The sequence below is a fragment of the Lactuca sativa genome, chromosome 6 (genome assembly GCF_002870075.4).
Source record: "Lactuca sativa cultivar Salinas chromosome 6, Lsat_Salinas_v11, whole genome shotgun sequence".
Classification (NCBI taxonomy): domain Eukaryota; kingdom Viridiplantae; phylum Streptophyta; class Magnoliopsida; order Asterales; family Asteraceae; genus Lactuca; species Lactuca sativa.
Genome location: NC_056628.2, coordinates 141,181,802 through 141,198,829, shown reverse-complemented (window position 1 = coordinate 141,198,829; position 17,028 = coordinate 141,181,802). Strand labels below are relative to the sequence as shown.

At 32.5% G+C, this 17,028-nt stretch overlaps 1 pseudogene; it reads right to left on the bottom strand.

The window, feature by feature from the left end:
* Positions 1-13,362: 13,362 nt before the first annotated feature.
* Positions 13,363-14,333, bottom strand: LOC111918135 (myosin-binding protein 2-like; annotated as a pseudogene).
* Positions 14,334-17,028: the final 2,695 nt, after the last annotated feature.

Sequence of the window (17,028 nt, the reverse complement as noted above, 5' to 3'; positions counted from 1 at the left end):
ATATTCATATGTGAATATTGCACAATATATTCATATATTAATATTTACAATGTGTTTTCACAAATATATATAATTTTTATATGTTGTTCACATATAGATAGCATATAGACTTGCATATTTGTCTTGTATTTTAATAATCATATATCGACTCAGGTGAGAAAACATATTTATATGTGAATATAACGTTGTAATTTAGTTGATGCATTTCATCAAACAGTTGGAGTACATACAAGTTAACTTTTTTAAAAATATTAAAAATATGATACTTTGACTATTTAAATCTTACAAAATAGTAGATTGACAGAGAATTATATGAAAATTTTCAAACAAAAATGATTTGATCTTTTTATAATCTTAATTTCGATGTTTTATTTGATTATTGATGTTGAATGAATGATATGAATTGAATTTTTTGTTGATTATCGACGATGTTGATCTAATGATGTTGGGAGTATAATTAATCGTTGATGTTGAAGATATGCTCGTATTCAAGTAGAATTGAAGGTTGGATTGAAAAAACAAAAAACGAATTTTTGTTGTCAACAGTTGAATGGTGCTGATAAACGTGTTATTGACGAAAATCAATTATTGATTAACACAGGATAACGTTGATCGACGATTTAATTGAAGAAATTTGGATGATTGTTGAATGTTGGAGGAGAAATTTGGATGATGAACGATCTATTGGAATGAATTTCAATTGTTATCTAATTTTCTACACTTACGTATTTGTTATTGAAGGCTATTATATCATATTTACAAGTTTGTCACCGTGTCCTTTATGTTTAGAGGCTATTTAAATGATTGGCTGAGAATGATACACTCATTCTCAACTTTTTTTTTCTCAATTGAACCCTCATATATATATATATATATATATATATATATATATATATATATATATATATATATATATATATATATATATATATATATATATGGGAAAAGTGAATATACCCTTAAGGGTATATAAGCTTAGGTACCCTAAACCATCATAACACGTCGTTTTGTTTGTAAATTCATTATACTGTTCATAAACTTCAATCCCTAACTTGATTTACTTTCAAAATTTCACTATTATCTTCCTACTACATCACATCTTTTTGCCCAACACCTACTATACTATATATATTATTATTGAAAATGAAAATAATGTAAGAGGACGATAAATATGAAATTTATAAAAATCTTGGAAATAAATCAAGTTAGAAGTTGAATTATAGGAATATTGGATAATTACAGTGTATATATATGATACAAAACGACATAGTATGATGCGTTTGGATACCTAAGCTTATATACCCTTAAGAGTATATTCACTTTCCCCTATATATATTAACTTAATTCAATTCATGAAAGTTTTACGTAGACAATATGTTTTTTTTATACAAAATAAGTATATATAACGACTAAATATGTTTTTTAAATGTGTATAATAATAATAATAATAATAATAATAATAATAATAATAATAATAATAATAAGTTCTCACACTTTATACATTTTTATTAAAAATCAACCTATAATTAACTAGTTATAACTAACTTTTTAAGAAAACAATACAATTTCAATGGATAAAAATACTTCAAAAACTAAGTAGAGTGGCTATATGGTAAAATGGAGTTTTTTTTTAGGCAATCCTATATATAAACTTAAAGAAAAGGATGCATGTAAACTTACCTAGCCTAGTCGTAGATGTAATGCTATTTATTTAGGAGATCATTGGTTCGATTCTCTAAAGTTTATTTCCCTGTATAATCGATTGTTATAGTGGTTATATATTGATCCTTAAAGCATATTGACACTAAAACATTTCCACCTTGGTGGTAATCACAATGCATTTGAGATCATGAGGGTGTGGGTGTGACAACATCATGACAAAAATAAACAAGTTTCTCAACGCACTTAAAATCATTGTAAAGACAAAGCTTGCAAAACTTACAGACTTTTATGTCAATAACCTCTTAATAAATGTTGTCTATATAAATATTAGACTTTTATGTCAATAACCTCTTAATAAATGTTGTCTATATAAATATTAGGGATAATGACTTGAAAGGGTAACGAACTTTCGACTTTTGTCACATTTAGTCACTAAACTTTTTTTCGTTATCTATTTGCCATTGAACTATTGAAACTGTTCACATTTTACCCTTATGACCGGCAACAAAATCGAAAGTTCGTTTCCCTCTAAAAAGTTCAATGACTAAATGTGAACAAACTTTCTCTTGTATTACGTTTTAGCAAATTATTTATTTTTGTTAAATTATAGCAACATTTGTTGATGAAGAAATCTATGAAAAAAAAAAAAAAAAAAACAAACAAAACCCTGAAAATATATTTAAAAAAAAAACACAAAAAACCAAAACCGGAATAAAAAACCAATGGTTTGACATTTTCCAAAATAAAAAATCAAAATTTCCAATCTGATTTTGATTTTACAAAAAAATGAATCATTCTCACTGATGTGAATTATGACCATTGGTTTGGCATGCAGAATTTGTGACATCCCATGAATATGTAGTCACAACATCATCTGAACTCGTAATTCATAGTAAGGGGTTAGAGTATCATCGCATGAATACGTAGTTACAACATCGCCTGAACTCGTAATTCATCACCTACAGGTTATGGGCCTGCTGGTGTTTCCACTAGGTTGTCTAGAATAGTCCGTGGTCGCCATCTATACTCTGGTAGATGACTACATCGCCACATTGCCGGTTAAGGTTATGGTATCTCCTTTCATCCTACATCACATATTCATCATCATCTATTTACCTAATTATCATCACCTTTCTATCATCACCTATCTCTCATCATTTTATTTCATCACACACCAACTATTTCATCTACCCATGTTTCATCCGCAACATATTTGTAGATATAAAATAAATATACCATTTAAATCTTTTAAAACATGTATAAAATCGTTCATCCAGCATAGACAACAAGTATTCAAATAATATGCACACATAACACGTAATTTATATAAAATACTTCATATCTACTTGTAAGATGAAAATAACTATATATACCATAAAAATCCCATAAATGCTTCCTAACTTCGAACCCCAAGGTTTACTCTACTAAAGCTTCATATTCTCGACTCTCTGGACCTAGAAGGGTCCAGATCTATCACACCAAAAAGCTCAAGATAGGTCTTCCTCTCACTCTACACACTCAAGCTCGCTAGGGTTCTCACTTATGGGAAATGTAGTCGCAATTGAAGGCCATAAGTGCCTTTAAATATGGCTCGGGCCCAAAGATTTAGGGTTTCCGCCAACAGCGCGGACTCGTCGAGTCCATTCATTAATCCGAGTCATCAGTCGCGACCTTACTCGACGAGTTGAGGCGTCAACTCGTCGAGTCTCTCTTCTTAAATCAAAAGAAAAATACTTAAATTATGATACCTGGAAATCCGGATGTTACATTTTGTTTTTTTATTTCATAGATTTCTTTATCAACAAATGTTGCTACAATTAAACAAAAATAAATAATTTTCTAAAACATAATACAATAGGAAGTTTGTTTACATTTAGTCATTGAACTTTTTAGAGGGAAACGAACTTTCGATTTTGTTCACATTTAGTCACTAAACTTTTTTTCGTTATCTATTTGCCACTAAACTATTGAAACTGTTCACATTTTACCCTTATGACCGGTAACAGCCGGTCATAAAGGTAAAATATGAACAGTTTCAATAGTTCAATGACAAATAGATAATGAAAAAAAGTTTAGTGACTAAATGTGACAAAAGTCGAAAGTTCGTTACCCTTTCAAGTCATTATCCCTAAATATTATTTTGATAGTCTACTCCATGAAAACATACAAATGGATAATTTTTAAATGCACATGACCTATGTACGTATTTTTTTTTTCAAAATTTTGAATCGCTTGAATAATAAAATTAAAAAAATGCAAGCTAGGAGCTAGCAAGGAACCAAAAAAAAAAAAAAAGACAAAAGACAAAAGTTAAGGGTCCAATGTATTTTAAAACCATGCAATCCAATTCCTAGAAGCCTTTGAGTTAAAACCAATTAAAAGAATACATCATAACTATATCTATAACCGTATCCTTACGTTGTTTCTTAGACTGAAAAACTACCACATTACGATAACACCAAAGCACCCACGTAACCATATAGCAAATCGAGGAAAAAAATATAACGCTTCAAAGGCGCCAAATGTATAGAATAGATCCACTCAAACATTCCTAGCTTCAGAACACTCAATTCCATCCAAAGTCAAAAGAATGGAATGAAATTGCTCCTCTTAATCAACATGATAACCGTGACAAGATTTAATAATCTTAACCCACATGATTTATTTATTTATTTTAACCTATGTACATGATTTATTTTGTAGATTTGTATATTGAAGAATCAAGTCTATGTTAAGACATGCAAATTGCAAACATTGGCCAAAGCATAAATCAATTTCTTCTTTTCTTCTTAATATATTTTGAGAGCCACGACGAAAGAAAAAAAAAATCCTGGTCAACAAATTATCATCGAGTTGATTACAAAGAAAGATGCATTTTGGTAATAATCTAAATAATATAATATCAATCACTAAAACAAGAAGTAGGGAAAAAAAGTGTTCACAGAATGTTGTGTTTGCGCTCTAATGCATTGGTGATTCTTGTAATGCAGTATTCTGCACTCAATGGATAAATAGAAACTGCAAAAACCAAAGTCACGTGTCAAAAACATATACCATTTTTTTTCCATATATTTTAACGATGGGAAAATGTCATAAAACAACCCAAAATGTATGCATCATAATTCATACATGTAAGACATGAATGAAGTAGATGTAAAGATTATGTTTAATACCTCTAAAAGATTAACAAAAAATACATTTAGAATATACTTACTTGAAATAAAATACTCTATAAAGTCATTTTTGATTTTCCCATGAGCCATTGCACCGACCTAAGAATAAATAAGTTAAAATATCATCGTTTAAATAGTAATTTTCAAAAATAAATCCTCAAAAACACTTCATTTAAACTAAGATGAAGAGTTTTATTTCATTAAAAACTCTGCAATTTTTCTAATATAGTTTTTATTGTTTTGGCAATTTTTACAAGAAAGATAGTTAATTTGCAACAATAAACATTATACAATGGTATTCAAAAAGTCAAGACAAAACTTCAAAAATGGTCCCTGTGGTTTTCGAAAATATCAAGTTTAGTCCCTAAGTTCAAAAAACCTCACAGATGGTCCTTGTGTTGTGGTTTCAAAACTTTTAACATTTGGTCCTTCCGGCTAACTCCGTTACCATTTAGCTGTTAAGTAAGGGGCATTTTTGGCATTCCACTACACATGGACCATTTATGAGGTTTTTAATTACATTTTTTAAATAAATAAATATATAATATTTAATATGCAAGGGGTCCCACCCCATATCTCCCTCCCTCGCTCTCTCTCTCTCTCTCTCTCTCTCTCTCCCTCTCTCTCTCTCTCTCACACTCATAAAAATACCCAGCAACCTATATTCTTTATCTTCTTCCTCAAAATTCGATATGCTTACACAAGTTACCGTCTCCGATCTGTAGCCTATCATTTATGGATCTCGACTGCAAAAACTGATGGGTTTTAGTCATAAGAACATCTTATGTGCTCATACAAACCCTAATGCTTGGATCTAGGTTTCTCTATTGTACATGCAAGTTATCCAAGACTATAAACCCTAATTCTAGCATACAAGTAATCATATTAACATAAGAATGGGTTTAAGATATTACCTTGATTGTTATGTAGTAATAACAATCCCAAATCTCCTTGTAGTGACTTTAGAAAGCTTAGAGTCACAAATGTCACTCCTCTAATGGTTCACAAACACCATAAGCAAAAGGATGAGAAGGAGAGAGGATGGAGGCTGCCCAAAAATGTGTGAAACCCTAGAACAAGTCTTAGCCACGTTTTTGGTCCTTAAGGGGTCTATATATAGTGAGGCTATTAGGGTTATCTAACAAGGAAACTCTAATTTGGATGCTTAAGCCCTAAGCAACCCATGGACTCCTTTAATTTAGGCCTTGGACGATTTCCTTATGGGCTTCCCCATAGAATTCGTCCACTCCTTAATTTAAGACAATCCATAGCCCAAATTGCAATTATCTTATAATTACAATTCCAGTCCCTTAAGTTTAATTAATCTCTTTTAGTCACAAAACTAATTATCAATTAATTCTTGACTAATATTAATTAACCAATATGATTTCTCCTTTAATATATTATTCTCATAATATATTAATAAATCATATTTAATCATTTCTCTCCATAATTCATCCTATCAAGTTGCTTTGGTGAAGGCAACCCAAAAGGACCATGCACCATCGGGTCAAGTACATACCAAAATAGTTATGGACTTAGACACTAATCCAACAGTCTCCCACTTGGATAAGTCTAATAACTATTATGCGTATGACTTCAGATCCTGATCTGCAATCGTAGCTTTCCAAAGCCGCTGTCAACTCTGATCCTATCAAATATGCGTGTCCTTAGATAAGGGATCATATATTCCTCCATTCTAGATATCATATGAGATATGATTTCATATCATTCTCTTTGTACTATTTCTCGAATTCCGATTTATGACGACTGACTAATTGAACAAATCAAATTAGTCCTAGCCCGGCCAAGCATTTACGTTTGTCATCATTAAATCATCGAGGGGCCCAAAGATATCGCTTTTATCCTACTTTGGATAAAAGGAACGGATAAACTTTGATACAATGCTTGCTTGCACTTACTCACCGAATTACACACAACAATATGTTTTATAACACCAAGTTACTAGTGCATTTACATATTATCAATGTGCAACCGATTCGCAAGATACAACCCACACATCTCGGTTTCAAGAATATAAGATGTTATCGTCTCACCAATCACTCATGATACAATCCATGGAGTGATCCAAGTGAGTGTGAGTTTAATCCAATGCTCAAATCATATTCATAAGCACTCACGAACATTGCAGCAAACCTTTGCTATGTCTAATACGCTTTTAGACAATCTACAAACCAATTCATGACAGTCTTCATTCATACTTACTTCCAACGTATGACTAATTGTGGTCCATTTGAATAATTCGATTATTCTTAATAAACTCAATTATTCTGGAAGTCAAAACATGCAAAGTGAAACACAAGAATAATATTAATTCCATATGGCCTCAACCCTTTGAGCATAAATAAAACACCTTTTATTTATCACCATATCGATTACTCATTATTTGTCGTTTCGGGTAATCAACTTCTTACTTGAATTATTACACTTGTCCCATGCTCCTAGCATGCGCACAATGTTTACCTATGGTTCTTACTTTGTGAAATAGACCAAATTGAGCACATTTCCAATCATTCTCATTTCACAACTCCAAATCTTTTTTTCATAAGTGAAAGAATATCAAATTCTTGCTACTTATAGAATATTCTAGATTCTAACATTCTATGCAACGATCCTTTCGTAATGTCACTGCACTAAAGTCACAAAGACTATTGCCAATGATATTACAAAGTCCTCTATCGGAGATTGTTACAAGACAATCCCTTAGATATGATGTCTCTCACTCAAAGTACTTCCTTTGAACATCCTTTTGCATAAAAGTTTCTAATCTAGTCATAGAATTTTCAATATTCAATTTCCAATATGGATACATTTCCATATTTTCCATATGATAACTTATTCTTAATAGAATCTTTTCTATTCATAATAATGTCGATATGGTCCATTCAATACCATGCTTCCAACTACTCACAAGCAATCAATCCTCGTTGAACTTTGGATTGCCCTTTGATAGTTGTTTAATTATTTTAGTCAAAACCGATTCTAGTCCCTTTTTCCTCTAAATGCGCTAGACATTTGGAAAATTTTAGAATGGTCAAATATTATAGCATTTGCAATCGATGCAATACCCGAAGCGTATGGGACACGATGCATAATGTTTTACATAAAGATTTGATACTTTATCAATCTTTTACCATAATGTTTTATTTGCTATGTTCTCAAAATTCGAATTGTGAAGAGGAATGCCGTAATCATAATCGAAATTTTAAGAACACACTATGTACCTTTGACTAAATTTATTAACATTCCATAACCTAACCCTTTAGATTTGAAATGAAGCATAATATTCTCTCCCTTAATTATAGCAAAACAACTATTCAACCCTTACAACCTTGCAAAGTATGAATCTTGTTTTCTATAATTAATATTGCTAACTTGCAATACGTGCCTTAATAATCATACAATCATAACATTTATGCTCCCACTATCATGATGATTAAACGTAACACTTATGCTCCCACTAGCTTTGACATGTATTCAGAAACAGCTTAACTTTCAGAAAAACAATGCTTATTGAATTTCTTAAGTCCATGTTTCTAATACTTAGTGCTTTGATAATCTTTTATCAAGGCTTCTTGAACTTATACACCTTTGCCTTAGATAATTCATATGAGTGTCTAAACAATTGCCAAACCTCACAATTCAAATTATGGAAAGGGATACCGTAACCATAATTGAATTCGAGATTGCAATTTTACAATCACTATCTTCTTAAAATCTTTCTTAGTGAAAGTATTTCCTCACAATCATTTTCATGAAGGAGGAAATCTTATGACACTTAGATTTAAACGGTGTATTTGTTCCTATCCATGTGAATTTGTCAAAACCAAAGTTTACGACAGATTCAAACTCATATGGATCGAACTTTCTTAATCTCGATTTCTTGCCTTATGGTAGCACAGCTGCCCACCACGTCTTCCAAGTAGTTAAGCAGCTCACCCTTTCCTATCAATGTACCTTTCATTGATTAAGGTGTCTTGCCTTTTATGCGTTCAAATGAGAACTCATAGAACTCACATGCATAATTAACTCAATTGGAACAGCACAGAAAAAAAATAATGTCAACACAATAGGTTATAAACCTCAACTCGTGTGCTAGTGATGATCGATAAGGTTTATTTGATTTGTTCTTGAAACCTTTCAAGACCATTAAGACTCCCACTGACTCCTTGACATATAAGATCCTCTTGTCAATAAACATTTCTTGACAAACAAATATTCAAGAGTTAGTGTAGTTTTTATCAAAACACTTCATAAATTGGTCCTAGTTGGTCTTTGTCTTATCCAAGACATCACAATTTTCTACATTTGATGAATGTTATAAACCTTCTTAATCCTTTTCACTCAATGTCACAATCTTAACTCTAAGACTTGTTTTGGAACGAAGTATGATTGACTTCTTGATTTAACCATTTCTTTAATTCTTGAATCCTCTTCTTAGACATGCAATTGTACTAAGACTCTCTTAGAGGATTAATTGAGATATGGTTCTTAATCATTAAGACCTATCATAGAGCATAAAAGGTACTCTCCCTTCTTCTTAGAATGGAGAAACTTTTATCTTTCTGCCTACTTGATTCTTTTTATTCGTTCTGCTAAACCTTTTTTAATCAATTCAGAATTACACTTAATCTTGTAAGTATAATCATATTTACTAAACCTTTAGTAAATCATGACGAATATCATTGTTACTCTTATGGTGGACTTGATCAACACACAACTTTGTGTACTCGATCTCCTAGTCCTTCATTTGGCACTTTGTCAATGAATTAGTCTAATTTCCAAATATGAAATTTCTCATTCATCGTGTAACCAAGTTGCATGATTCCAAGTTTCTGTCCAATTGAAACTTGGGCGATGAGAAACTCTCCCTATTTGGTAAATTCTCGACTTTCCATAAATAACATAATAAGAACCAAATCCATTATTGCTAATAATAGAAACATTCAAACATCAATTTTTCATATACGCCATTGTAAGGATAAATAAATAATATAAAATCAAAATTTATTTTATTGCGGAAAAAATTTGTCCTTACAATGCAATTCATTGAAAAACTATACTAATACATCTTTCTTAGCAATCTAATTCTAACTCTAAGTAGTAGCTCAAGAATCTAATCTTCGAGAAATGCGATCGAAATCCATTCCTTCACGGTTAGATTCTGCTCACTTCTTCCCTTAAGCTTCCTTTCTTTTCTTCGATCCTACAAAACATCAATTGTGATCTTATCACATTATGTATTAAGAATCTAGAATAGAAGCTTAAAAGAGCTAGTTAATGGATTTTACCTATATTAGAGCCATACGTTTCGATTCTCCCATCTCTTAGATCTCTTAGGTAAATGGGGCAGCTTCGTCTCCAATGCCTTTTCTCTTGGCAATAAAAGCAAATTGACTCTTTTGGAACATGACATGCAACTACTTCAGACATTGCCTTTCTCTTATGATCAAACTTTTTGATCATAGCATGTCTTTCGTTGCCATTGTCTATATCCATAGAGGTCTTGAAGGCAGATTCACCAATCAACTTTGCTTTTCTATTGCGCCAAACCATTGCTGATTCAGCAGCAATAAGCATATAGGTGATATCTATAAGGGTCACGTCGCGGTTCATCATACAGTAGTCTCTTACGAACTCACTATATAAGTTAGGAAGTGACTGAAGAACCCAATCAACAACCATTTCCTCATAGACAACGGATCCCAACATTCTTAACCTATCAGTGTGTGACTTCATCCCTAGGACGTGTGCACACACCGGCTTTCCTTCTTTATGTTTACTTGTCAAAAGGGCTTGAGTGATCTTGAACTTTTCAAGTCTTCGAACTTGTGGGTTAGGGAGAACAATTTGAGGAGGTGGAGGAAGTGAAGCATGATTTCTTCTTCCTCGATCAAATCGTGGAATATCATCTTCATGTGGAAAGCTTGCTCCAAGGGATTTGGGAAGACCATAGTTGTCGAACTTTGACATCTACAAAACGGGAGAAACAAATTCAAGTTAGTTGATTGATTGAGTCCTTAGCAAATCACCCAAATGAGATACTAAGGCTAGGACCCAACACAATATTCTACAACTCAGGAGAGGGATGCCGTAACCCAAATTGCAGAACATTTGAAGGTAAGTGAATGACGATTCACTAATTTCCACCATGAGAAACGAAAAAGAAATTTAAGTTTTAAATCTATGAAAACTCCTAGATCCTATGAGATTCATTGAACATTTCAATGGCATGTTTAAATCTCGATATGCCCCTCTTGTTTGTGACTGGGATGCCGAGGATCACAAAGCGGGTGTGAATAACCATGCAAACTACATGGTGCCCCCACATGTTACAGTCATCTATTCGATGTGCCGGTAAACCACACACGCTCCACCGAACTTTGACAAACATTGAGTCACCCTTTGCTACCTTTGCTTAGAACCATTTAGTGTGCCGGTAAACCACACACGCTCCACTAACGTCTTCGCAAAGGCACAAAGTGTAATTTCATGGAATTGCATCAATTCACTTTTGCCTAAGTAACTAAGATTGGGAATTTGAAAAACATTTAGTTACTTTTTATATTTCACTATACTTATAATGGAAGGTTTTCGTCCTATCCCACCCGTTCAGCTAACGACCCTCCACTAGTCAGGAGTGTGGTGGGTAAGAGTGGATACCCATTCAATCGCCATTTTATAGGCAATTTCCTTAAACACCCCTTATAGACCAGCTTCGTGAATGAGGCCTACTAACGGTAAGACTGACTTTTACTCATACATATATATAATGTTAGACTTTTAATGTTATATATAGTATAGGGTGTATTTTACACTTTTAAAATATTAGGTGGTCAAATTTAATAATTATACCTTTAATTCAATTGAATTTTAAACCAGAACTTTTATGGATTTATTGAACCTCCTTTAATTATACACCTTAATTAATTAATAAAATCATAAGGGTGTGATTTGAACATTTTCAAAACAATACTAGGGTTTTAGAATTTAACATTTCTAAATTAAACCTTTAATCAACTTTTAAATTCCAAAACTTGAGGGCAAGTTTTGAAACATTTCAAAACATTAGGGTTTAGAATTTAAATATACATCAAAATTAAACTATTAATCTAAATTTAAATTCCAAAACTTGAGGGCAAGTTTTGAAACCTTTTTCAAAACATTAGGGTTTCAACTATTTAAATTTCAAAAACAACAAAACTTTTGAAGTCAAATTTAAACTATAAAACCTAAAGGGGAAAATATGAAACATTTCATAACACAAGGATCAAATAACAAATAATCTAAATTAACATTTAATCACATAACTATCCATATTTGATTCATTTAATGATTTCTTGCAAAATAATTTACAAATTTAATCAAAATAATCAATCAATTATCACATAAGGAAACAAATATTTTATTAATTGATAAATATCTTCAATTAGATCAAGAATATAGTCAAATATATCATAAAATCGGATTTATATTGATCTAATATGATAAAGGCAAGTATCTCAAAGATAAACAGCAAGAAATCCCGAAAATAGCTTCATCTGACGCTCGAACTCGCCGAGTACCACACTGTACTCGCCGAGTTGAGGCCTACTCGCCGAGTACACTGTGGTACTCGCCGAGTTCATCAGGCAGATGGCTCAAAATTCGATTTTGCAATTTGAATAAACACATAATGCATCAATATAATAGAAACCAATCAAGGCTCTGATACCACTGATGGGTTTTAGTCATAAGAACATCTTATGTGCTCATACAAATCCTAATGCTTGGATCTAGGTTTCTCTATTGTACATGCAAGTTATACAAGACTATAAACCCTAATTCTAGCATACAAGTAATCATATTAACATAAGAATGGGCTTAAGATATTACCTTGATTGTTATGTAGCAATAACAATCCCAAATCTCCTTGTAGTGACTTTAGAAAGCTTAGAGTCACAAATGTCACTCCTCTAATGGTTCACAAACACCATAAGCAAAAGGATGAGAAGGAGAGAGGATGGAGGCTGCCCAAAAATGTGTGAAACCCTAGAACAAGTCTTAGCCACGTTTTTGGTCCTTAAGGGGTCTATATATAGTGAGGCTATTAGGGTTATCTAACAAGGAAACTCTAATTTGGATGCTTAAGCCCTAAGCAACCCATGGACTCCTTTAATTTAGGCCTTGGACGATTTCCTTATGGGCTTCCCCATAGAATTCGTCCACTCCTTAATTTAAGACAATCCATAGCCCAAATTGCAATTATCTTATAATTACAATTCCAGTCCCTTAAGTTTAATTAATCTCTTTTAGTCACAAAACTAATTATCAATTAATTCTTGACTAATATTAATTAACCAATATGATTTCTCCTTTAATATATTATTCTCATAATATATTAATAAATCATATTTAATCATTTCTCTCCATAATTCATCCTATCAAGTTGCTTTGGTGAAGGCAACCCAAAAGGACCATGCACCATCGGGTCAAGTACATACCAAAATAGTTATGGACTTAGACACTAATCCAACAAAAACTTGGGGTTTCTCAAATACATATCGGATTTTTCATAAATGACTTCACTGTTTCTTGCATGTAAAACAAGAGAATTATCAGTTTCTTTCAATTCCGTGGATTCAAGCCCTGTCATCTAGTGGTTTTGGATTACTAGAGCTTTTTTGTAATCTCCAGACACGTGATCTTCATCAGCTTCAGAAACATTTTGACTTTCCTCCGTTGTTGAATCAACTAATTCAATAGGTACTAACTGATTACCACAATGATCAAAGAAGAATTCGAGATCTTGTGGGAGAAAATCAGAAGTTGAATCTTCTTTCTTTTCAAGTTGATTCAATTCTATTTCAATTTCAAAAGTATTTGAATCCCACATATCTTTCCCGTCATAATTCATCTGAGTCTCTTTTCTTCTCTGAATTTTAAGGTTTTCTTCCATCGAATCTGATCTAACTTTATCATTGGAACTTTTGATCAAACCTTCGCTCTTAGTGTGCTCCAAACATCACAAGAATTCCAATTCACTACAAAACGATCAAAACTTTTCTTATGAAACTTCAAACCACAGCAAGAACACTTCAAGTTCTGTTCATTTTCATCTTCCCCGTCGCTCTGTTTCACCTGACATTGGAAATCCAGATGAGATGAAAAACAATCTTCACATAATTCTTTGATTTCTGCCAATTTTTTGTGATTCTGGCAGAAGCCCAAAATGGAAACCTCTTTGGAATGTAGTTCGTAGAGAAGATCGCAGTGGGAATTGCTGTTTTTTGGTTCTAAGAAACGATGGAGGGTAGAACACCACAAACAGGGTGGCTTTAGGGGAAAGAATTGGGAAAATTTGATTATGAGAAAAGAGAAGAGAGAGTTGAGGAGGAGGAGAAGTATGAGCGTCCATTCAAGAACAACATAAATGAGAATGAGTGTGATGTTGTTTGTGTTCGTGTGCAGCATGGTTGCAAATTTGTTGGCTGCCATGGCTGTCGCTACTCTGTTTTTCTTATGAGTATTTACACACACACACACATAGAGGTGGGACCCTTGCATATTAAATTTTATTTATTTTATTTATTTAAAAAAAAGTAATTGAAAACCTCATAAATGGTCCCTGTGTAGTGAAATGCCAAAAATGCCCCTGACTTAACGGCTAAATGGTAACAGAGTTAGCCGGAAGGACCAAATGTTAAAAGTTTTGAAACCACAGGGACCATCTGTGAGGTTTTTTGAACTTAGGGACTAAACTTGATATTTTCGAAAACCACAAGGACCATTTTTGAAGTTTTGTCAAAAGTCAATTTACTTGTTCAAATAAAATCAAGTCTACACCATGTATATGTTTTATCATTGTTATTATTATAATTTATACATATTTACATACATACCACAAAAACAAGAGTTGCATCTTTGTCCAATGTAGCAACATATATAGTCATGCATGCCAACCAGCTTCTCTTATAAACTATGTGAAAATCCTGCCGAAAACAATATAAAATTTACAAATCATAAACCCTAAACCCTAACAAATATCCTTTTTTGTCTTTACTATAAGGTGTTTTCAAATATCAAGATTGAAATCTTGTTTCGTTTTTATTTTATGAACTTAATCTGGTAAGCTATATACGGGTGTTTCTTTTTGCCTTAAGTACCAACTTTTATTACAAATTTGCCCTCAACTATCTTCTCCTTCTATCTCCCCAAGTGTACACTCATTTTCTCAGATACTTTTTAAAATATTATTTATCCAAAAAAATTAAAAAATAAAAAATTACAAACCTATCTTGCGAGAGTTAACCGGAAGGTATTGAGTTATAGGATTCTTGATCACACACATAAGCTTTTCCCGTTTTCCAACAACATAAATACGTAGCTTTTGAAGTAATTGCACTGAAATATATCAAGAAAATCAAATGACAAAAACACCCTTGATTAAAACCAAGAAGAGAGAGAGAGAGAGAGAGAGAGAGAGAGAGAGAGAGTGATCAAGACACTGAAAAAGGGAAACATGCATCATATCATAAAGATTCTGATATATGATCACAAAATAGAACAGATTGTACTCTATTTGACATGCATTTGACTTAGAGCCTTGCTAAAATAACCTAAATACTAGAGAAAATTTGGACAACAAAGGAAGAAATTTTCAGAGAGAATGGGACTTGGAGGTGAGAGCAAATGGTTGAAGATTCATGTTCGATATATAAGAATTCACGAAGCGCGCTGCGCCTAAGGCAAGTGTGTCCCGTTTTGTGTTGTGTCACGTTTCGAAATCCTTGTGGTATGCGTCGCGCCTTCTAGAACATTGCCACGTGTCTCATTCTCGTTTTTCCACGTCATCACAGCAAGTATTTTCTTGAAATCTGCAAACGACATAGCTTTCGCATATAAGCTCCGTCGACGTTCTTTATATCCCTGGAATCCTATCGGCGAGCTCTAAAACTTCCCTTTAGACCTCAACAACTAATTATTACTCTATTTTAAATTCACATTTTTATAGAGATTAGATTGTTAAAGTTCGTGCAAAAATTATAACTGTTTCATATGAATTCCGTTCTCAAGTGTCTTTATATCGAAGGATTCGTTTTCACAAGGTCTTCAATTATCATTTAAACTTTTTTGGCTAACAATCAATCGATTTTAATTTCGATTTATGTGTCGCACATTGTTGTACTAAAACTTCAAAAAATCATATATTCCTCATAGAAGTCAGATTTGGGCTTTTTTTGTATGTACGCTCTCATTTTTACGATTACTATGACTTTCATTTAGATTACTTAGGCTAATAGGCAATCTATCCCTGATTCACTTTTTATGGCATACATAGTTGTTTCGAGTTGATCATGAAACTTCAAAGAAGCATAACTCCTTCATACGAAGTCGAATTTAAGCGCTCCTTATACTCACGGGATCTTCATTATGACTACTACATCTTTAGTTAAGATTATTTATTCTAGATAACCTTCTAATTAAAATGTTATTTGTCCCTCGTAACACATACGACGAATAGTTATCCTATTCGAGGATTTTATTTTTAAGTAATTATCACTTGTTATATTTTAATGTCTAGCCCAAATTTGTGGGCATTACAAAAATGGCCTTGGTTAATCCATCGATTCTAAATTCATTGAATACGGGCCATATTAAAACATATAATAGCGAGGTTGAATAAAAAGAAAACCATGTACCTGTCCAGAAACATCTACAGAGGTTGAAAATGGATATACAAACTTTTATTATGCTCTTCATTTGGATATGTAAAGTGTAGACAACATTCCAAGAAACATCACTTCTCCAAGCCTCATGTGTCTTTATTATCTAGAATTGTAACTGATGTGGTGATTATTTTATGGTGACTTAATAATAAGTTGGGTTGCTACCAATTGTACATTTATTTATTATTGTGTTTCATTTTGCATGTTTGGAACCCACTTCGTGAGTATTAATTAACTCAAACCTCCACATTCGGTCATACTTTTGGAAGTAGTGATTTAAGATTGTCATGGAGTGTTAGTAGATTCTCTATAGTGATTGGGCATAGAATAAAGATTGGACATAGCATAGAGATTGCAACTAGCACTCATGAGTACTTAATAGAGATTTAAGTATTTGAACAACCCGCACTTAGAGATTACTTTATGGATATAGTCACGAGTAATTCTAAAATGATAATATCTCT